Source organism: Ascaphus truei, chromosome 2 (genome assembly GCF_040206685.1).
Source record: "Ascaphus truei isolate aAscTru1 chromosome 2, aAscTru1.hap1, whole genome shotgun sequence".
NCBI classification, from domain to species: domain Eukaryota; kingdom Metazoa; phylum Chordata; class Amphibia; order Anura; family Ascaphidae; genus Ascaphus; species Ascaphus truei.
The window spans coordinates 30876245-30899317 of NC_134484.1; the positions used below are offsets into that span (position 1 = coordinate 30876245).

At 46.2% G+C, this 23073-nt stretch overlaps 1 protein-coding gene and 1 long non-coding RNA gene across 3 annotated transcripts in view; one reads left to right on the forward strand and one right to left on the reverse strand.

Annotated features, from left to right (window-relative positions):
• Window positions 1-4693: 4693 nt before the first annotated feature.
• LOC142476589 (uncharacterized) lies at window positions 4694-16387 on the reverse strand. Its single transcript, XR_012791826.1, has 3 exons — window positions 15974-16387; window positions 14627-14700; window positions 4694-4982 (listed from the first exon to the last, which is right to left on the reverse strand). It is a non-coding gene; the product is annotated as an uncharacterized LOC142476589 (long non-coding RNA).
• The window catches only part of ST3GAL1 (ST3 beta-galactoside alpha-2,3-sialyltransferase 1), a 126578-nt gene continuing 119493 nt past the window's right edge, over window positions 15989-23073 (forward strand). For both annotated transcript variants that reach the window (XM_075581833.1, XM_075581829.1), the window contains exon 1: window positions 15989-16279. The gene's annotated coding sequence lies outside the window, so the exon portion shown is untranslated. The remainder of the gene's footprint in view (window positions 16280-23073) is intronic.

Genomic DNA, 23073 nt, shown 5'->3' on the forward strand with positions numbered 1-23073 from the left:
TGTTAGGCCAGCCCCTGGATACAGCAATAGTGTATCCAGGCTGCAACAACAAGCTAGGCCTCAATGAGAGAGCTTATCCCCCCACAGTGCCTGTGTCTAACAGGACATACTGTTAGGGCCAAAAGACAGATAATAGCCAGGGGACTAGGCTACATATATAAATAAAAATAAATATATACATACTCAAAAGCACAAACACAGTATGTACACACCTATACAAGTAAATATGTGCACACATCTGCACCTATACATGAAAAAAACATACTGTATACCGTATGTGTGAATTCACATACATAAACACACATATACACAAATAAAAGTGTCATACATTCCAAAAACTAAGACTGGGACATGGAAGCAATGTGACTGGAGATTGTACAGTATACTGTATAAATGTAGCATGTGTATACACATACCTAATACGAGGGCATGTTATTAGTTGCAGTGTGTCATAAAACTCAAATCTAGGCTCAAGCAATTATCTTTGGAATCAAAAGGGTGTATGTATTTCAGTTCCCAAGTATTTCTTTCTAGTGCATTTCTGAATTGTTCTTTCAAGATCAATACAGAAAGGTCATAGATGGAGTGACGAGGTTGTGAGAAATGTTCTCCTATTTGTGTTCCTGTTTGTGCATGATAATGAATCTGTGTGCATTCATCTTTATGTGCAATGTTTCTTTGGTATCACCTGCATATCCTGCATTGGGACATTTCCTGCATTGAATGTTTGTCACTTTGGTTTTTTAAACCCCTGGGACTTTTTTTTAACTCAGGGTTTATTTTGGTTTTTCAAGGAAGGGAGGGGGGAGGGTACAAAAGAAAAAGATGGGGTGGGGGAAAAGGGGGGAGGGTAGTACGGTTCATTGTATTGTCGCATTAACATCTTGAAAGCCGGGAAATACAAAATACAGACTGACAATTTAATTAAGACATTTTAGACATTCATGTATCACCAAATCCTAAACCAAAAGGCCCTAGAAGGACTTGACCCAAGAGGCCACCTTCCCTAATTTTTGTATTGTTTTAGTTTTTATTAATATTTGTTAAATCCCCTGGGTTTTAGTTGGCGACATGTCTAGAAAGCCCTCATATCATAATTGTATTTGGTTTAATCCCTGAATTACAACATTTTGAGTCCATAGGAGCCACACTTTCTGGAACTTAGGACAGGAGTTTTTCAGGACTCTAGTCATTTTCTCCATATGACAAAAAAAGGGCAGAACATTTTGCTTACGGACCAAAACGATTTCACTTCTTGTGGTTGTTGAGATGTGGGACACCAGTGTATTCTCAGATAGAGTCAGGTGCTGGAGGGATCTGTTTCCGAGAAGTTGCCAAGGATCTACGGATATACTGTATCCCTATTTAGTATCCTCCGCATACATGAGTACACATCTCCAAATAGGGCTGAGACCTCAAGACATTGGATAAATGAGGCCTGTACTCCGCATCCTTTCCAACAGACTGTGTGTAACCCGGTATGAACTTGGACAATTTTAGTGGGTTTAGGTACCATCGCCTCAGTACCTTATAAGCATTTTTTTTTTATCGTGGTACTGATGGAGCATTTGGCCGCTGCCTCTATGATATCTTCCCAGTTCTCCTTCTCCAACTCCTCGCCCAAGTCCCATTCCCATTGTGTCATATATCAACATTTTTGTTGAGCTATAGGTGTAGAGTTAATTAAGAGGCTGTAAAGCTGGGTGTCCGCATTGTCCAGACACATAGTTACAAATTGTGTTAATTGTCAAGATTGGAACTTGCTTCATTTGGTGAGTATGCGTTAGCTATTGTCAGGTTTTACCCATATAGGGTCCTGTGACAAGACGGCCTGTAGGCAAGGTCAGACAATAGTTCACACGTGCAATTTCAGGGTAAACCAAATGTTGAGTTGTTTTATTTTTCCACGACACAAACAAACATTTAGACACACTGTCCCTTTAAGGCAAAACAAAACTCATTAAAATAACACCTACTCCCCATAGGGAGAACTTGCTAAATCCTCCAAGCCCTATCTATTGGGCTGGCTGGCTATGCCCAGATCCCAACCCGTAAACATACACCACAATAGCCATGGAACAATATCAAAGTTCTTACTGTGTCTTTGTGTGGGATTCTCTGTCCCTAGAGAGGATAGAAAATCCTTATGGATAGCAGCTTGCACAGGACAGCTCTGTAGTCTAAGTCAGCCACCTTCTCCAAGCATTAGGTTCCTTATCAAGATGGTTGTCAGCTGTGTCAGCTTGCTTCCTGATTGCCCAATTATTCTTACTGGGTTAACCTTCTTAGTGCTGGATAAAGGACTCAGGTGTAGGTTTCCCAGGCATAATTATCAGTACCTGACTTCACATACCTCCCCTGTTTGTGTGTGGATAGGGCCCCACATGGCTGAAGCCCGACCCTCCACTACTTCTCTTGACAACAAAAATTGTCATTTCCATGCTCCTTCCCAGGCCTATGCTATATATTAAAAGAGAAGGGCTGGAGGGCCATGTACCACTGGGTCAACCTCGAGTTTGTGTCCTTCATGGTATTTAACGATTTTCAAGTGTGTGTGGTCAGTGACCAAGGTGAAGTGTACCCTGCAACATAATGCCTCAAGGCCTCAATTGCCGATTTTATGGCGAGGCACTCCATCTCAATGACAAACTGCCTCACTTCCCTTGGGAACAGCTTCTGGCTGATGAACAATATGGTGTGTTCAACACCTTCAAATTGTTGGGACAGAACTGCTCCCAGTCCTACCTCGGATGCATCCGTCTGAATTATGAAGGGCTCTTTAAAATTTGGGCTCCGAAGAGCGGGGACCTCTGAGAGACACTTCTTTGATGTATCAAAGGAGCTTTGGCACTCCCAAGGCCATCTAACTTGGGTCGGGGAACACTTTTTTTGTTAAATCGGTTAGAGGTGCTATAATCTCTGAAAAAGTTGGTATAAACCGCATGTAGTACCCTGCTAACCCCAAAAGGGAGCGGACCTGCATCTTTGACTGTGGGGTTGGGACTTCCTTTATGGTGGCCACCTTGCTGGCTTGTGGCCTTACTATCCCTCCCCCAACAATATAGCCCAAATATTTTGTAGTGGCTTTTCCCAGGGCACATTATTTTTTTGATTGGCAGTGAGCCCTGCTTCTCTTAAGGACCTTAGGACTGCCCTTAACCTTTTTATATGGGACAGCCAGTGCCTACTATAGATGACGATGTCATCCAAGTAGGCAGCGACATATGCCCAATGGGGTCATAGCACTTTGTCCATTAATCTTTGGAACATGGCTGGAGCTCCATGTAACCCAAACAGCATAGTGATGAACTGGTATAAACCGAGAAGGGTGGCGAAGGCAGTTTTGCATTTGGATTCTTCTGCTAAAGGTATCTGCCAATATCCTTTCGTGAGTTCTAGGGTAGAGATATACTCTGCTTTTCCAAGGGTGTCAAGCAATTCATCCACCCTTGGCACTGGGTATGTATCGAATCTGGATACGGCATTTACCTTTCGGAGGTCCATGCAAAACCTCACCTTCCCATCTGGTTTTTGGACCAACACTATAGGTGTACCATTTACTGTTGGACTCCTTGATCACGCCCAATTCCAACATGTCTATTATCTCCTCTCTAAAAGGTCTTTTCGGCCCTCTGGCAATCTATTTGGATGGGACCGTAATTTTACAACAGGTTCCATCTCAGTCCTATGGGACACTAAATCATTCTGACCTGGCAGCTCAGAAAAAAACATTGGGGAACTGGTCACATAATTCCAGTAGGTCTGACCTTTGTTCTGTTGTTAATCGACCTCCCGTAGGGAGCTGATGGTCATTGTAAGTACTACCTTTTGGAGGCTAAGGACCCAAATCCGTCTCTCCTTCCAGAGGGAGGATGAATAGCGATCTCATCATTTTCCAGGGTTTCAGGAGTTTTACACGGTAGATTTATTTACCTTTCCTGGACCCTGGTTGAGAGATTTCATAGTTCACCTCCCCGGTGCATCGGAGAACTTGGAAAGGACTATCTGAAGTCAGTAATAGCAGCATCACTTGGTCCCCAGGTTGGAAGACCCTTATGCAACCATTTTGATTATACTGCCTCTCTTGACGTTCTTGAGCAGACTTAAGATTTTCTTTAGCAAACCAACCTATTATGTCTAGGCGGTCTCTAAGGTCTATTACATACTGAACGGTATTCTTGGCGGGGGAGGGCTCCTCCTCCCAGAATTACTTCAGTAGGTCCAGAATACCCCAGGGCTGCGTCCATATAGGAGCTCAAACAGTGAGAAACCTGTGGATGCTGGGGAACTTCTCTATCGCAATTAACAGGAGAGGGAGAAGTTGATCCCAAGCTCACTTTTCAGTGTCCACAAACTTGGAATGTTATCGGTCCTTCACACCGGGGGAAGGACTAGCACAGATAACATTCCAAGAGACACTGTTTTTAAGTATACCTTTTGCTTGCTTCATTCATTGTAACATCGCCGGAAGAAGAGATCAGTGTATCTCGAAAGCATGCACAAATAAAAGCATTTCGTTAGCCACAGAATGGTATCATCTATTTATTTTTTGATTATATATAAATATATATATATATATATATATATATATATATATATATACAAAGAAAAAACTGCGCCCCTCAGATGATATTTCTCTCCACACCAAATGATATTCAAATGACTCAAATGATTATACAAATGTATGCATACATGAAATATTAGGATGTCAGAGGTATAAAATATCTATCAATTTGTGAATATAAAAAATACAAATATTAATCTACACAATAAAAAACTGCAATTGTGACTATATTAGTGTGAGCTATGACTGAATACTAAATTCCTTATAGGTGTAGTAGCAATATATACACAATATATGAATTGTTTGTATTCAATAATAGAAAAAAAGAAAAATAGTCCTGTATAAAAAATAAAAATAAACAATGCAAACTCTGGATACCGGCTGCTCTCTGCAAGGAACCAACGACCTCCCAGTGAATCTACAGAAAAACAAGAAAGAAAGCGCCCGATCCTAATGTAATATGAAACAAAACATTTAATAACCAGACCTAAATTCAATAGATGTAAACTCACAAACAAATGTGAATAAAATGCATGTAATGAGTATACTCATTCGCCAACTGTGGGATGGTCCTGCTCTGCTCACACGCCAACCAGCTCTTCAATGGAGTCCCAGAATGTCTCAGCCGCCGACCAGCAGGGCTTTCACAGGGTGCCACGACCTCTCATGATGTAAACGGATGCAGATCTCTCCACACATGATTTTATCCTTTGTGTAAAGAAACGCGTAGGGAAGTTTCGTGTGAGCTATTGGCTTATTTCATTGTACACTCGTTTGCTGCTGGGACGCTGGGACGCTGGGACGCTGCTGAGATACTGCTGAACTTTAATACACTTTGGTAAAATCACGACGCCAAAACTTTATTACATTGCGGGGTCACGCGACCGGTTCTCCCATCCGGATGTGCTGTGTGGAGAGATCTGCGTCCGGTTTACATCGTGAGATGTCGTGGCACCCTGTGAAAGCCCTGCTGGTCGGCGGCTGAGACACTAGGATCGGGCGCTTTCTTTCTTGTTTTTATATATATGTAGCCCTTTTTGTGAACCGGCTGACCCACCCAATCTCACATTGGCCCCTCGTGGTCTAACCGGTCCCTTTCCCTGCAACACACCTGCTCTAAGGGACTACTGATACTGCATAACCTGTGTGGCTCCAGGAGATCTGAGCCTCCGCTAGCTGGGAGCCTGGGGAAAACCCTTACCCTTACTTGGTGCAGCGCCTCCACTTACCCAGGATCCCCCGTTAGGAAAGATAGCCCTGAGTAAGAAATAACATAACACACGTATACGATAACCAATAACTAACTCTTTACTTAACACACATATAACACATTATATAACATCACATACCATAACCTGATGCTCTACCCGCATCACCTCAACCCAATGTCTGGTATTCCCCAACCAAGTGTCCTGTGATCACCCCACACCCAATGTCTCGTAACTCCTACAGAGGTCGTGGGTGACTGCGCAGTCACTATATTAAGCTAGGGCCCAGTTGGTGCACTTTATAATAATGAAGATACCTTCCGAGCACTCCGATGCTCGGGACCGCAACTTTCTTCTCAAAGGGTCAGACGTCCGTCTGATCCTTTCCAGGTACTCTGCCGGTGGACCCCAACGAGGGTCCCACCGCTTCACGGGAACTGCAACCGGAACACGGCAACACCAACCACGTGGGAACAGCAACCGCCTTCCTATCACTGACTACTGCTTGAGTGACAGCAACCCTAACCTAGGGCCTGTCCCTGAGAAACCGCAACCTAGGATGGCTTGAGGGAAACTCCTAGGGCCTGTGGACATAACCTGCCCCCCCTTCCCCCAGCTACCCAGTCCTAACTGTAACTAACAACTAGCTATTAACTAGCTCACCTGCAGCTGACACACCGCACACACTGTCAGCCTGCAGGGATCCACACTTCACACACACTGCACGCACTGTGCCCAGCACATACAGCGACACTACTCACAGGCAGCTGCAATCACACACAGCCCCTGGATCCCGCAGCAAACACACTGCTAGCACACTGTGCCTCTTTGACAGTGCCCACAGCTCTCTCCGCTGCGACACTGCCAAACCAGCACCTTCCACACTCAAGGGTCACCTCCCTAGCTAAGGCGTCCCTCTTCAGTTACCCCCTGCCCTTTACCCGGGAATTGGGGCCTGCCTGGGAATCTAGGGAGGACCCTTACCTGATGCAGGAGCCACGCGCTCCCTGCACCCTTCCTACTCCTTCCTCTGCTCTGCCCTGACTGTCTGTTGCAAAGCCCGGGAAATGTATCTCTTTTCCCGGGCTGAGCTTCCTTCAGCCCTATTGGCCACTAGGGAGCACCTGACCTCTGCCTCCCTAAGCCTCCTGGGAATTGTAGTTCCCAGGGGCTGCCTAATGCATTGGGGCCGCGTGCGCGCTTCCCTCGCGCATGCGCGAACCCCTAATGGCCGCCTCAACCTTCCTATCCTCTTCCCTACTCTCGCGCGACCTCTCCCTAGCCCTGGAGTCCTATCGCGCGCTGGCCGCCTCCTGCGCATGCGCGAACCTACGCGCAATGGCGGCGCACTCTCTCCTAGCCGCCGAGCCGGTGGCAACGCGATCGCGGCCCTAGCGACGGCCCGATCGCGTCCCCGGCAACCAGCCTGCACCGCTCCCTGCAATGGCCCCCACCCTCGCGTTCTCCCGGCGGGTCCACCGCTGCCTCCGGCGGCACCCACGACCACCCGGTAAGCGCGGAGGGAGGTCAGGGAGCCAAATTTTACCTCGGGGCTACATTCTCCCCTTCGCAGAATCCCAACGCCCTCGCTTGGGTAGCAACCATACAGTGGGTTATATAATGGAAAATGCATTGCAACCGATACATCACATACAAGCAATTCCCCATTTGTACCCAACATCATCCCCGCATGGATACCCGAGGCCAGCTGAGTCTCAGATTGGAGTGCCCCTAACAGACTGGGTGAGGGTATCCCACCTTGACTCCTGTGAGTCTGTTGGAGCTTTAGACCTGCCCCTTGCAAAAACCCACCTTCGCCTCGCGAAAAAAATAGTACGGGGTCCTGGGTATTGACCCTTTCCGGTTCCTCCGGTCTCGTCTCACGGGAGACAGAGAGGCTCAGTCTCTTTCCTCGATCCACCACATGGCGAACATAGCGCTCCATCGCGCACCTGGGAGAGGCCACAACTACCAGAGCGGTCTCAACAGAGTCTTTGTCCGCTCCAACAATCCCTTTAACGGTGACTTCGTCCGCGGACGGCACCACTTCTTCGGGTAGGCCCGTTTGGAGACTCCTCTCACAGGAGTATGGGTCACTCCGGTCCGCTACACCGGATCCCTTGATGAGGTCGGAGTCGTTCCACGATCCGCAGAGATCTTCTGGGGGAGACACCTCCACCAGGACGCGATGCCGGGGTGAGCCCATCGCCCGGGTGACCCTACCTTTGGAGTCACCAGGCTCCACGATCACCGGGGAGCTCACACCCGACACCCCTGGGGCAGTCAACTTACCCCGGTCGGTATTGGCGGGTACTGATCCCACGCCTGGGACCGCTGGTACCTCGGTGGTAGGCCGGACTGGCCGTTGCAGGGCACACGGGCCCACATCATGGTCTGTATCAGTGGAGGTGGTTGCCTCGGTGACCTCACTGGAGTGGTCCGCCGGAAGGCGCATCACCACGCTCGGTTGGTCGCTCGAATCATCACACATGGGCGGGGGTACAAGCACCTTACCCTGGCCGTCCGGAATCTGTGGTTCTGGTCTCGGTGGTTCGTGCTCGGGAACCGGGTCTGGAACCGACATCTGGGGTTCCGACATCTGGAGCTCCGCCTTCAGCGGCTCTGGCTCAGCGTCTGGAAAGTTCATTTGGGCACACGGGCCCTCCACCACCTCCATGGCTAAAGTGGACAAATTAGTAGCGGCTTCACCCACCTTGGTAGCACCATCAGGCGCCTCTTTCTCTGTAGGTTCCGCCATCAGAGGTTCCTGCTCTTCCTTCTCAGGGAAAGAACAATCCAGTTCTGCTACAGTGTCCTCCCCCACTGGCAGCTCGGTAGGCTGCGGCAGTTTGGGTTGCAGGAACTGCGCCGCACAGTCAGGGCACTCGGGCCCTCGGGTCAGTTCACCCACAGGACACTCACATTCATGCAGACGGCCGTGCAGGCATTCTTCCCCATCTACCACGGTCATCGTGAGGGCGACGGCTAACTCAAGGGACCCGTCCGCCCAGCCACCAGTCGCTTTCCAGTCTCTTAATGCACACGGGCACACCACCATGGACAAGTCTAAATGGGGGGCCCGTACGATTCTATACAGCCAAGGGTGCTTCTCTCGGCATCCCTTGCTTTCCTTAGGGGGAACAGAATTGGCTGATTTCTGCTCACGACACTCCCTCCCCCTGGTGGACTCTAGAGGAAAAGCAGCACAGTCTTTTGGGGAATGTTGCAAACTCTGTTCTGAGTCACTCACAGTGTGGGGGCGGGGCTCTGGCTTTCCCGCCAGTCCTGGGAGAAGGGTTGCAACATTTTCCTGTGCATGCTGGCAGTCAGCCGCACACGTGCCATTTTGATTTGGCGGGAGCCGCCATTTTAGGTGGGGATCACGGTCAATGTCTATAGGGCTCTCGGTGCAGGTAGAAACTGCCAAGTCAGGGTAGATAAAGGGGCACCCATCAGTCGGACCCCCGGGCAAATTTAAGAACTTAGGGCCATCTTCCTCGCTTAGGGTCTGGCCTACATATATCAGGACAGTACTCCATTGCACGGTGTCATCATACCTTCGCCCTCTGACCCACGTACCCGACAGTGCAGGGAGCTTCCGAACCTGCGCCTGGACATCTAACAAGGGCACGCCAGCCGGGACTGCCCCCACGGCAACCACGCGGTTAGGATTCACGTTTACTTTCAAGGCCCAAGCGTAGACCTCCTGCTTTGAGAGCACCCACATGGTGGAACAAAAATAGGACACAATTTTAGCAAAAACATGTACAGGGCACCCCAGGTCTGATCTCTCAGCAGCGCCTCCAAATGTAGCCCTTTTTGTGAACCGGCTGACCCACCCAATCTCACATTGGCCCCTCGTGGTCTAACCGGTCCCTTTCCCTGCAACACACCTGCTCTAAGGGACTACTGATACTGCATAACCTGTGTGGCTCCAGGAGATCTGAGCCTCCGCTAGCTGGGAGCCTGGGGAAAACCCTTACCCTTACTTGGTGCAGCGCCTCCACTTACCCAGGATCCCCCGTTAGGAAAGATAGCCCTGAGTAAGAAATAACATAACACACGTATACGATAACCAATAACTAACTCTTTACTTAACACACATATAACACATTATATAACATCACATACCATAACCTGATGCTCTACCCGCATCACCTCAACCCAATGTCTGGTATTCCCCAACCAAGTGTCCTGTGATCACCCCACACCCAATGTCTCGTAACTCCTACAGAGGTCGTGGGTGACTGCGCAGTCACTATATTAAGCTAGGGCCCAGTTGGTGCACTTTATAATAATGAAGATACCTTCCGAGCACTCCGATGCTCGGGACCGCAACTTTCTTCTCAAAGGGTCAGACGTCCGTCTGATCCTTTCCAGGTACTCTGCCGGTGGACCCCAACGAGGGTCCCACCGCTTCACGGGAACTGCAACCGGAACACGGCAACACCAACCACGTGGGAACAGCAACCGCCTTCCTATCACTGACTACTGCTTGAGTGACAGCAACCCTAACCTAGGGCCTGTCCCTGAGAAACCGCAACCTAGGATGGCTTGAGGGAAACTCCTAGGGCCTGTGGACATAACCTGCCCCCCCTTCCCCCAGCTACCCAGTCCTAACTGTAACTAACAACTAGCTATTAACTAGCTCACCTGCAGCTGACACACCGCACACACTGTCAGCCTGCAGGGATCCACACTTCACACACACTGCACGCACTGTGCCCAGCACATACAGCGACACTACTCACAGGCAGCTGCAATCACACACAGCCCCTGGATCCCGCAGCAAACACACTGCTAGCACACTGTGCCTCTTTGACAGTGCCCACAGCTCTCTCCGCTGCGACACTGCCAAACCAGCACCTTCCACACTCAAGGGTCACCTCCCTAGCTAAGGCGTCCCTCTTCAGTTACCCCCTGCCCTTTACCCGGGAATTGGGGCCTGCCTGGGAATCTAGGGAGGACCCTTACCTGATGCAGGAGCCACGCGCTCCCTGCACCCTTCCTACTCCTTCCTCTGCTCTGCCCTGACTGTCTGTTGCAAAGCCCGGGAAATGTATCTCTTTTCCCGGGCTGAGCTTCCTTCAGCCCTATTGGCCACTAGGGAGCACCTGACCTCTGCCTCCCTAAGCCTCCTGGGAATTGTAGTTCCCAGGGGCTGCCTAATGCATTGGGGCCGCGTGCGCGCTTCCCTCGCGCATGCGCGAACCCCTAATGGCCGCCTCAACCTTCCTATCCTCTTCCCTACTCTCGCGCGACCTCTCCCTAGCCCTGGAGTCCTATCGCGCGCTGGCCGCCTCCTGCGCATGCGCGAACCTACGCGCAATGGCGGCGCACTCTCTCCTAGCCGCCGAGCCGGTGGCAACGCGATCGCGGCCCTAGCGACGGCCCGATCGCGTCCCCGGCAACCAGCCTGCACCGCTCCCTGCAATGGCCCCCACCCTCGCGTTCTCCCGGCGGGTCCACCGCTGCCTCCGGCGGCACCCACGACCACCCGGTAAGCGCGGAGGGAGGTCAGGGAGCCAAATTTTACCTCGGGGCTACATATATATATATATATATATATATATATATATATAGACAAATATATATATTTTATTTATATATATATATATATATATATATATATATATAGACAAATATATATATTTTAAGTTATGGTGGGTGAAAAAGGCGACAGAAAACCTCCACAGTTAGCATATAGCCAATAAAGAATATCACTTGTGAGCACATTCACATGTCTTAGACAGGTCTACAACCCTGCCTTTCAACGATTATCACCTCGCATACAGTGCTCCCACTGCAGCAAGGGATTCTGGGAGATGACATGCAAATGAGCACACAATGTGTCACCTTTTGCCTGGAATGTCCATTCACATGGAGCCCATTAAGCTGAGAAATAGTTACAACGAGGTGCACAAGGAAAAAATAGGTATAGGAAACATAAATCCAGCACACTCATCATGACAAACAAAATCTATATTTTATTTGCAGGTGAGAACAACGTTTCAGTCCCTGCTACCTTAATAAGGGTCTCAACGGGGCCCAAAACATCAATCTCACCTGCAAATAAATATAGTTTTCATGATGAGTGTGCTGGATTTTTGTTTTTCTATATGTGTATGTGTGTATATATAACTAGCTGAGAAACCCGGCGTTGCCCGGGATGTGAACCGTGCTCACACTGACACACACTGCTCATTGTTCACACTGCACACTGCACACACACACTGCACACTGCACACACACTGCTCATTGGTCGCACTGACGCACACTGCGCACACACAGTTCACAGTGACACACACTGCACACTGCACACACACTGGTCACACTGACACACACTGCTCACTGCTCACACTGCACACACACACATACACAGCTCATTGCTCACACTGACACACTGCACACTGCACACACACTGCTCACACTGCACACAATGACACACACTGCATACTGCACACACACTGCTCAATGGTCACACTGCACACTGCACACACACTGCTCAGACTGACACACACTGCATACTGCACACACACTGCTCATTGGTCACACTGCACACAGACACACTGCTCATTGCTCACACTGCACACAGTGCACACACACTGCTCATTGCTCACACTGCACACACTGCACACACACTGCTCACACTGACACACACTGCTCACACTGCACACACAGTGGTCATTGCTCACACTGCACACACTGACACACTGCTCATTGCTCACACTGCACAGTGCACCACACACACACACACACACACACACACACACACACACACACACACACACACACACACACACACACACACACACTTAGAGACAATCACAGACAGTTACACACACACACACACAGTCACACACACTTACACACACTTTCACAGTTTCAAACAGTTTCACACAGTCATAGACACTTACACAGACTTACACACACTCACACACTCTCACACTGTGAAACACTTACACACACTGTCACACACAGTTACACACAGTCACACACAGTCACAGACACTTACACAGAGTTTCACACAGTCACAGACACTTACACACACTTACACACAGTCACAGACACTCACACACAGTCTCACACAATTACACACACCAGCACCAACACCCGCTCCCCCCCCCCTCCTCCTGCGCAGGCAGCGGGGACAACGGTGGGGAGAAGGTGAAGCGGGGACCGGAGGGGCATCCCCCCTCCCATCTCACGTCCCACGGCCTGTCATGCGGTGACAGGGGGGAGCCGGGAGCGGAGGGGCATCCCCCCTCCCATCTCACGTCCCGCGGCGACAGGGGGGAGCCGGGACCGGAGGGGCATCCCCCCTCCCATCTCACGTCCCGCGGCCTGTCACGCGGTGACAGGGGGGAGCCGGGACCGGAGGGGCATACCCCCTCCCATCTCACGTCCCGTGGCCTAGGGGGGAGCTGGGACCGGAGGGGCATCGCCCCTCCCATTTCACGTCCCGCGGCCTGTCACGCGGTGACAGGGGGGAGCCGGGAGCGGAGGGGCATCGCCCCTCCCATCTCACGTCCCGCGGCCTGTCACGCGGTGACAGGGGGGAGCCGGGAGCGGAGGGGCATCCCCCCTCCCATCTCACGTCCCGCGGCCTGTCACGCGGTGACAGGGGGGAGCCGGGAGCGGAGGGGCAAGAGCAGCACGTAGCATGTGGAGGGGGGGGGAGCTCACCCGTCCTGCCGCTGCCTCACTCATCCTGCCGCTGCCTCACTGATCCGGCCGCTGCCTCACTCATCCGGCCGCTCCCACGTGGATGTGAGGCGGGAGGCCGCGTGTTGTGGCCGCTCCCCCGTGTGTGTCCCGGGCGCTCGCTCCGCTCCCCCGCTGACTGTAGCGGCGCCGGGGTGTGAGCTTGGGGGGGTGAGGGAGGTGTGAGCTTGGGGGGGGATGAGCTTGGGGGGGGTGAGGTGTGTGTGAGCTTGGGGGGGGGTGGGAATGTGTGTGTGTGTGTGTGTGTGTGTACACGGGACTCCGGGTAAGTTCGGGCACAGGGAGGGTGGGGGGGTGTGTGGAAGTTGAGGTGCGGTCCAGCTGACGGGGGAGAGTGAGGGGCACCGGGAGGGGATTGTGTGTGTGTGTCCCCGTCCGTGTCCGTGTGTGTGTGTCCCTGTGTGTGTGTGTGTGTCCCTGTGTGTCTTTTGGCCCGTCACTCCGCCTCAGGCCAATGAGAGGTGTGCGGGGCGGGCCAAGGGACCAATGAGAAAGGCAGGCAGGCAGGCAGGCAGGCATACAGTGCTTTCACTAATATAGTATAAGATATAGCAGTCCAGAAAAGAAGGCACTCACATATGCATAGATAAAGGTTGTATATAGGGTGCAGACTGTCCAGGTGTCAACAATGCAGCACATCTGATATGAGAAAACAGGACATGCACTCCAAGATCCAAAGCTGAAATTTATTCCTCAACATTTTGGCTCCCAACAGAGCATTTATCAAGAGGACTGAGACGCTAATGTCAATATGTTGAGTAATAAATGTCACGTTTGTATCTTGGAGTGAATGTCCAGTTTTCTCATATATATGATTATAATATATATATACTCATGAATCAAACTCATGAAGATTTAAGGATTCTCAATTCACAATGGCATTTGCAGTTTCATTCTAAGGAAAATGTTTGGATTCTTATTATTGAGACTCCCCTGAGGACTGAGACGCTAATGCTAAAAAGCAGTGAGACCGACACCAGACCAGTGATACTCACAGAAAATCAGTGAGATCCTGAGGTGCCACATATTACAAAACAGCCCTGCTATTCTCTGCCCGTTTTTTTTTTTAAAAATTACATTTTAATTACTCGTTATTTTAAATTTTCAGGAGCAAAAAAAATAATAATACCTGTGCCACTTTTTTATTGTGCAGTGTGGAGATCTTTGTGTGTAACTGGCTCCGATATTCTCCTTTCTTATGTTCTAAAATAAAATAAATGGAAGACATGATTGAAGCCTCAGTCTGCTCCTTTAAACCCTTCATAGCCAGAGGGTCTTGCCGCCTCCCTGGCCCCTGACCTCTCCGGAACATGCGGTTGCATCCTCCTTCTGTTTAGTCCGTGGTACGATCGCGAACGCCCCCGAGAAACGGTGCAAAACCCCCATGAAGCGTATCATAGGTCATAAGGGCCGCCCTAGGGTGACACCCCACATAACAAACATTGCACTTCTACAGGAAGGGTGGAAAACTTCCGTCCTCAAGGGCCACCAACAGGTCAGGTTTTCAGGATATCTCTGCTTCCGCACAGGTCTTCGACTAAGCCACTGATTGAGCCACCTGTGCTGAAGCAGGGATATTCTACAAACCTGATCTGTTGTGGCCCTTGAGGACTGGAGTTGCCGACCCCTGGTCTACAGGGCACTAAAGCAGCGCTACCTAATTGAAATAAAAGTAATAATGTTAGTTGGTGACATTTTTTTTTACACCTTTTCATGTTGCCAACAGTGTGTGTGTCAGTTCTGACCAATTGTATCCCAGTTGTAATTGCCACTGAAAGATATAAAAGACATGTGTGAGAATGTGTGAAGGGGAGATGAGAAAAGGAGGGAATGGGAAAAGATAAAGATGATTGATGTTCAAAGGCCTTAGGGTGCATATGCAAATGTCATTTTCATATTGTGCAACCATCTTTACCGCCCAATTTGCAGTCGTGGTTGCACCTATGGTAAAAGGATGTGTGCATATAATACATTTCATTACCTTTTCCATCTGTTTTATATCGTTCCCTTCTTCGTTGTACTGTGCTCTGGATTATGTTGGCGCTTTACAAATAAATAATAATGATGTACGTAGTGCTTTATTTTTTTATAGCACCCACAGCGCTCTACAAAGACAATACAGGGAATCATAATACAACAATAAGTGCAGCAAAGTCAGACAATAGGAAAGGAAATCCCTGCCCTAGAGACTTTACAATCCTGTGTCCTATACATGTACTTACTACGCCTATTTTCATGTTGTCTGCATTGGTCCAAAAGGGACAGGTCTCCAAATATGTGTCTCCTGCTACTGATCCGGGTTTCAAGTGCAAAAAAAATTCAGTCTGCACTAAAATTACATTTGATGAAATCAAGCGACCAAGAGCTATAAAAAAAACGGTGTAGATAACACAGCCCCTGAAGCAACACTGGCATAATATGTCATCTAAATGTATCTACTCTTCATCCCCACCGGGCGAGGCTGGAGTTCACATACTTGCTGCATTGAGAAGTAACTTCCCTTCCTTGTGGTCAGATCGGGGCGGCTGATTGATGCCCGGGGTGGGCCAGAGCCCCCTTCCAGCTCTGCATTGGAGTCAGACCGAGGCGGGGTTTAGCCTCTATGTTTAGCTCCTCTCTCCAATCCACGTGGCTCCCTGAGCAACTATATTAGATTCCCAGGAAGCCTGGTAACGGAGAAGCCGATTAAGGGAGGGCAGAGGTGGATTTGTGCTCAGCGCAGTCTCTCTCTAATCTGGCAGCTCTTGGAGGACGGGGGGGAGACTTTCTCAGCACATTGCGGGTGAGTTGCTCTTTTTTTTTTCTTTTTTCTTCTTCTTTAATTCGCTTTTTTGTTTTTTTTTGTTTTTGGTTTTCAACCCCGTGTTGGATCACTTAGAGAGCAGACAAAGAGCAGCAGGGGGGACATGTGCAGCGTGCGTGTGCCTGCATGAGCAGCCTGGGGGTAGGATGAAGATGCAGGGAGGGCTGCAGCATGAAACTCCCACACAGCCAGCTACAGACTTGCAGCATCTCTTTGATTTTAAGGACAATAGATCGCAGGAAAATGCATCCAACAAAAGGTTACCTTTGCGTCCAATGCTTTGCACACATTTCTCTCTCAATATACTTTTTGACCAACAACATAGGAGATAGAAGTAAACAAAGGATGGATACGGATCGTGCCCTCCCCAACTGTTACTGGAAGTATTTAGTGCTATACTGTACTATACTATACTGAGCACTGTACCTAGATAGACTGTAAGGGGCTTTCCAAGGGGACTGTGTTACTGTGTAGCAAGGAGAGTCCTAAATAGCACAGACATATTGCTAAACTATTTCTGTGTATATCACCCTCCATTTATAGTTTCTGAGCTGCCACAAAGCACCCAGATGACTATTAGTGACCAAAGACTATATACAGCCCCATATAACCACAAGCTCTTAGCGGCACTGCTGGTATCAATCACATGCATATTCTCCAGCACCACGTATATAATGGAGCTATTACAAAGCTATGTAGTAGCGCGTTTTAATCCACATTTGACATATTATATCGCCACACTAGATGTCAGACAAAAGTAACAAGGCACATTCTCACTTTGCAACACGCTACCCAAGCAGAGCTGTAACAAAGGAAAGGCGAATGTAACGTGGCTGTATAACGGGTTGAAGTGGGAGAGGGTAGTACAGGAACCACTGACTTATTGGGGAAGGGGGTATAAACTTTTCCAGTCCCTTTGTGTTGACTGTGGCAGACACAGGATGTGAAGCATCTTGGTGGGTGGGGAGTGGGCTGCTTGTGTCTCCCTGGGACTGCTCAGGATCAAACAGAAAGACAATGGGAATGCACACCTTCCAGTCTATGCAATCAGATGGGAGCTCAGTGCTTCAGCAAATGCTTCTGCACAGATCCACTCATTCTGCAAAGAGGGTGGCACACCAGTCTTGCCAAATAAAAGTCACTTTATTTACTACATCAACGCTGCTTCGGTGTAAATTGAAACGTTGATGTACTTAATATATCCTATGTTTTATTCACTTCCTAATAGTATTGAGCTGTGGAATATGATAGCACAACAATATTGGGAATAACTTTTTATTACAAAATCCTTTTCGTTTCCATAATAAACATAATGTTGTTGATCCAGTGGTGCAGTCCTAATTAACAGTATCATTAATGTGAGGGCACTTGGACATGAAACACCTTCTCTTCCATGTTAAGTCATAACTTAAAAGTGCAGTCACACACAGGACCAAATGTAGGTGCTGGCTAAAATGTGTTTAATAGGTTTCAAAGGTGATTGGTGCCCCTGACAAACAAATCAGACACATACAAGTATTTTCAAATCAGTTTAAAGTGCCAGCAGAGGAGACATCTGCACTAGATTTACCAGAGAGAAATAAATGAAAGGAAATGCAATTGTTTGCGGTGATGCATCTGGTGAAGTCTATTTCCTCCACCTCTGCCCTAACTTTGCAGCTGGGAGAGACTGACTCATATTTCCATAACCTAAATCTACACACACATATGACTACCATTAGTCCACTCTGAACTGGCCCTATGTTTGAACACAAACTTGAGGTATGTTAAAATGCTTTGCAAATTGTAAAAAAAAAAAAAAAAAATAGCACCAAATGGTTGTAAATAAATAAATATTTCTACGAAAGTGACAACTAGTGAAGGAAATATAGGATAAAAACTAAACTGGGCAAATATTTGTTGACTGAGTAGGTGGAAGTGTGAGATTTTAGTTTAAAAACCCAGTACCAACTAATTTTAACTTTCCCTAAGTTACTGTATGTTGTCTCTGCTTCAGAGGACATAGGCTTAATGTGCATATTTAATATACTGACGTGTATGTGTATATAAATATATATATATCTGTATATGTGTGTTTGTTATATATATATATATATATATATATATATATATATATACAGTGTTCGACAAACCTATACATTTGCTCGCCCTGGGCGAGTGGATTTAACCCCCGGGCGAGTAAATATTGGCCCAAGCAGCACACGTTTGGTACTAGGTGGCGAGTAGATTTTTTTGTGTGGCGAGTAGATTTTTTGGTGATTTGTCAACCACTGTGTATATATATATATATATATATATATATATATATATATATATATATATATATATATATATATAATAATATATATATATATATTTATTCTCACGTGTGTATGCATAATATATACTAAACTAATTTATATATAGTAATAATCATGTTTATTATCAGTACACGAGTTTGCTTTTTCGGTGATCACTAATACAGTAGTAGTGCTCTCAAGAGTTTGGCTGCCAATATTCTCCATGGTCTTCAGATAGTAACTTTAGAGAAGGACCTCACCAGTTCCCTGTGGAATTTCTGATTGGTCTGTCCCTCCTTGCATAGCATTTGAATGAGGTGGCCATGGGTTATTTAAAGGAAGTAAACAATGTCAGGAAACTGTAGACTTATTTTTAAAATATAATATGGATGAGCTAACGTTGATTTTTATGCGTTGGTGTTACGCATTTTTTAAAGCAGATTTTTGTTTCTACGCCCTGTACGTGTTATGTATGTGTGATGGATTTAGTTAACCACTGTAAAAAAAAAAAACACCAAAGTTTGTGGTTTGGTAAAATTGTCCCAAATTAAACTGCAAATTACAAGATAAGTATATGGCTTCATTTGACAAATCGTTTGCTGTGGAGGGATTTTGTCACTTTTTTTTACCCACCATAACTTAACTAAGTATATATATATATATATATATATATATATATATATATATATATATATATATATATATATATATATGATACTGTTCTGTGGCTAACAGCCAAGCTTCAATAATCAAAAAATAAATAGATGATACCGTTCTGTATATTTAAGTTATGGTGAGTAAAAAAAGTGACAAAATCTCTCCACAGCAAACCATTTGCTGTGTGTGTGTAACAATATATTATTTGTCAATTCAATACATATCCCCTTTGTCATGTAACAGGGCAGAAAATTAGATCTTTGCATTGCACTGTTGGACCCTCTGGCAACCAAGGGGTTAATATTGTGATTCTTGTCAAGTTTGTATACTTGCTTGAGTCCCAGACAGAGAACAGTAAGTGCTCACTGGCTTTTTCTGCAGTTCCTTGATTATTATCAAGGTAAAATATGTGAAAGGTTAGTAGCAGTAACTTCAAAGACTTAAAACACTTACTCAAAAAGCATATGATTTTGAAGCAAGAGTGTAACTTTATTGATGTTCAGATAAAGTACATAGATAAGACTTCCATCCTCACCACAGTATTCATTAAGTGTACCACTCTTACCTCTTATCTGGATAGCTTAGGCTAATTATACGTAAAAGGTCTGGAACTGCTCAATTGGATCTAAGTGAATCAAAATGCACATCAAACTTTTTTACTCCTGTCTGCAACATTACAGGAGTATATTGCTAAAAAAAAAATTACAAGCGCTATTTCGTGACAACTACAATCAATGAATATTAAATGTGAAATACAATGTGATAAATATTATAAATTTATAACAAACAAAACTTACAATGTGTATGTGTACGAATAGCCAAACAGAACATCAGCTGCAACTATAAATATTAGGTTCCCCTATAAGCTTTATTAAGGTCAGGGCATACCAATGTGTTATTACTGATTTAGTGACAATACACGCTTTGTTCTCGGGAAACTCGGTGACCACGATACATTGTAATTCATTTAACGGTAATAGTCAATCTAAGTTTATGCGCTAAGGGATTTTTCTATAACATTAAAGGAGCAATTCATGTAATATCCTACATGTGTGAATCTTTTTTATATATATTTTTTTTATTAGTTCTATAGTATTAGATAATATTTACCACTTAAAAAAAATTCAACTCTCAATGCCATTTTTAATTGTTTTAATATACTGAGCATCCTTTGATTTCTATATCTGTTTTTAGCCACCTCCCTAGCAGTGCAAGTTTTTTGCAACACTTTCCTGTTTGTGATAATTTGTTGCCAATATTCCCAGCAGTTTGAGCTGCAAACTGTAACAATAGATAATGTTACCGTAGTAATTTAAGAATACATTGTAGCTGCTTAGTTACACTAATTGATTGAAATTGAAAGGCGGCCATTTAGTGAAGCCTGGGAAGCAGGATCTTTGCTGATCGATCACCGAAGAACTAATAGATTTGCAGTTTAGGTAGTTAGTTTTCAATTAAGGTAATCAAAGGTTGAATATATTAGTGCTGATCGGACTGCCTCTTTAAAGGGCTTATTCATGAATTCCTACTTAAAAAAGCAGTTCAAGCCCTCTCTTCCCCCCTTTTTTATTTGCAGGGGGTCCCCAGAACTGAACCGTATTCATTGCAGCTCCGGGAACCACCTGGTTCCTGAGATGCATACCAGGAAAGGTAGCGCTTTATATGTAAATTCCCCATGTCACATGGGCCAATAGGAAGCCACAAATGATGATGTTGCGGCTTCCTATTGGCCCACATCGTGTGAGAGATTTAAAGCTGCAGTTCAGTCAATATCCTGCATGTGTGTTTTTTTTAAATAAATCAGTTCTGTAGTAAGAAAAAATACTTTTAGCATTTTCTGTTTTAAAAACAACAACTTTGAAAGACCAATTTTCTTGTATTCTATTTTAACAGCCATTTGCTAAGGCACAGCCCCTTCATGCCCTGGCACACCACTTTGTCAGCGCTGCCCTCCGTCTAGCACATGTCAGTGCAGGAGTGCTCATGAATATTCATGAGCTTCCACTGAGAGAAAGAAGCAGAAGAAAAACAGATCCCTTCACTAATTATGTCACCAAATTTTGCCTATCAATACACAGGGACCGAATTGACTGGCAGCTATACAGTTCTTTAGGTAATTAGAGATTGAACACATGAAACTATTGAAGTAAAAAAATAAATGAAAAAAAAAAAAGACTGAACTGCAGCTTTAAACCTCCATTTTGTTTTCTGTGAGGGGACTATACCAGCACTTCCTTTACAGGTATTTAGCTTGTAAACCAGAGGGTCCTCAGAACTGAAAATATTGTTTTTCAGCTCCAGTGACCCCTTGCTTCCCACCCATTTAACGTAAAGGATGGGTTAAAAAAAACAAAACCGAGCAGAGGGAACCGCCCCTTTAGCCTTTACAGTGATCTACAGTACCTGGCACACGAGAGACCAGGTACGTCATGGGTACATTCTCAGTGTGCTCCTCGAGCGATCCCAGGGAACTGAAGTGCTGAGGTCCAGTGGCACTGCCAATGTTAAGCCAAAGTAAACAACATACCAATGTTGAGGGCCATATTTAGTGCTAAGGACTTGAATTTACTGATGTTGAGAACCTTGGTAAACTCTTCCAGAACCAAGAGCCCGGCACGTGAAATAAGTGTGTCCATGGTCATGTTGTAAGTCAGATTTCAGATTTCTAGAATATGATCTCTGATGGAAGCCACTATGCAGCAAAGGTCCTGTAATTAGGTGTAGTTATTGGGTGCACATCATAGGAAACAAAGGGACATATAGAACTGTGTCTAGGAAGCGGTCACATAGACAGTGTCCTTGTACTCGAGGATTAGTACATTTACCTAAACATTTCTATAAATGTTTCAGTCAAATAGTGTTATCCCATTAGTCCATTTTTGTCCTCGTTGCAAGTTTATTATGTAGGTTTATGCCACTTTAAATCTGGCAGACGTGGTTGTTTTGTCTAATGACAATGTATTCAACAGTATATCCCCCTATATTTTTAATCTTTTTGCATTATTAAAATTGTGCTTCTAATCACAACCCGTTTATCCATTCTGTACCTTTTATGAGGATCGCTGATTGTTCTCTAGTTTACTGGGGCTATCAGCCAATCCATGATTGTGCTTCATATGCACCACCCTCCATCTCAACACACTGCATTTATTAAGGAGGGGATTTCCTCCACTCAGCCACTTACTATCTCTTAAACCACTGTTACTTGTTAGGAATCGGTGTGCACGCAACTGGGGTCTTTCCTGTCATCTCCTCACATCGGAGACCGCTGACAGGACCTCTTCCATTGTGTCGCAGAAATGTTTGTTGCTGGCAAAAGACTGAATAACGACAGCCCCCCATGTACAAACGTTGATACCCATCATGAAACCCATCATTGCTAGAGAAGCCAACAAAGGCTTCACAAAAGAGCATCTTATAAGTTCATGATATCACTCCCTGAATCGCATGACCACATATAAAATAAAATGACCGGTAGAATTACTACATTTATTTTATTTATTTATAAAATGTTTTACCAGGAAGTAATACATTGAGAGTTACCTCTCCTTTTCAAGTATGTCCTGGGCATAGAGTTAAGACAAATAATACAAATACAGTTACATAAGTGAACAGGGTATACATTATAAACAAGACATTGCATTCACAGTTAAAAAAAAATATATATTATAGGCTTATGAAACAGTTACAGACCAAATTAAAATGTGAGACAGCCTTAGTTTTGAAAGAACTTAAACTGGTGGTGGATGTGAGAGTCTCCGGTAGATTGTTCCAGTTTTGGGGTGCACGGTAAGAGGAGGAGGAGCCGCCGGATACTTTGTTGAGCTTTGGGGCCAT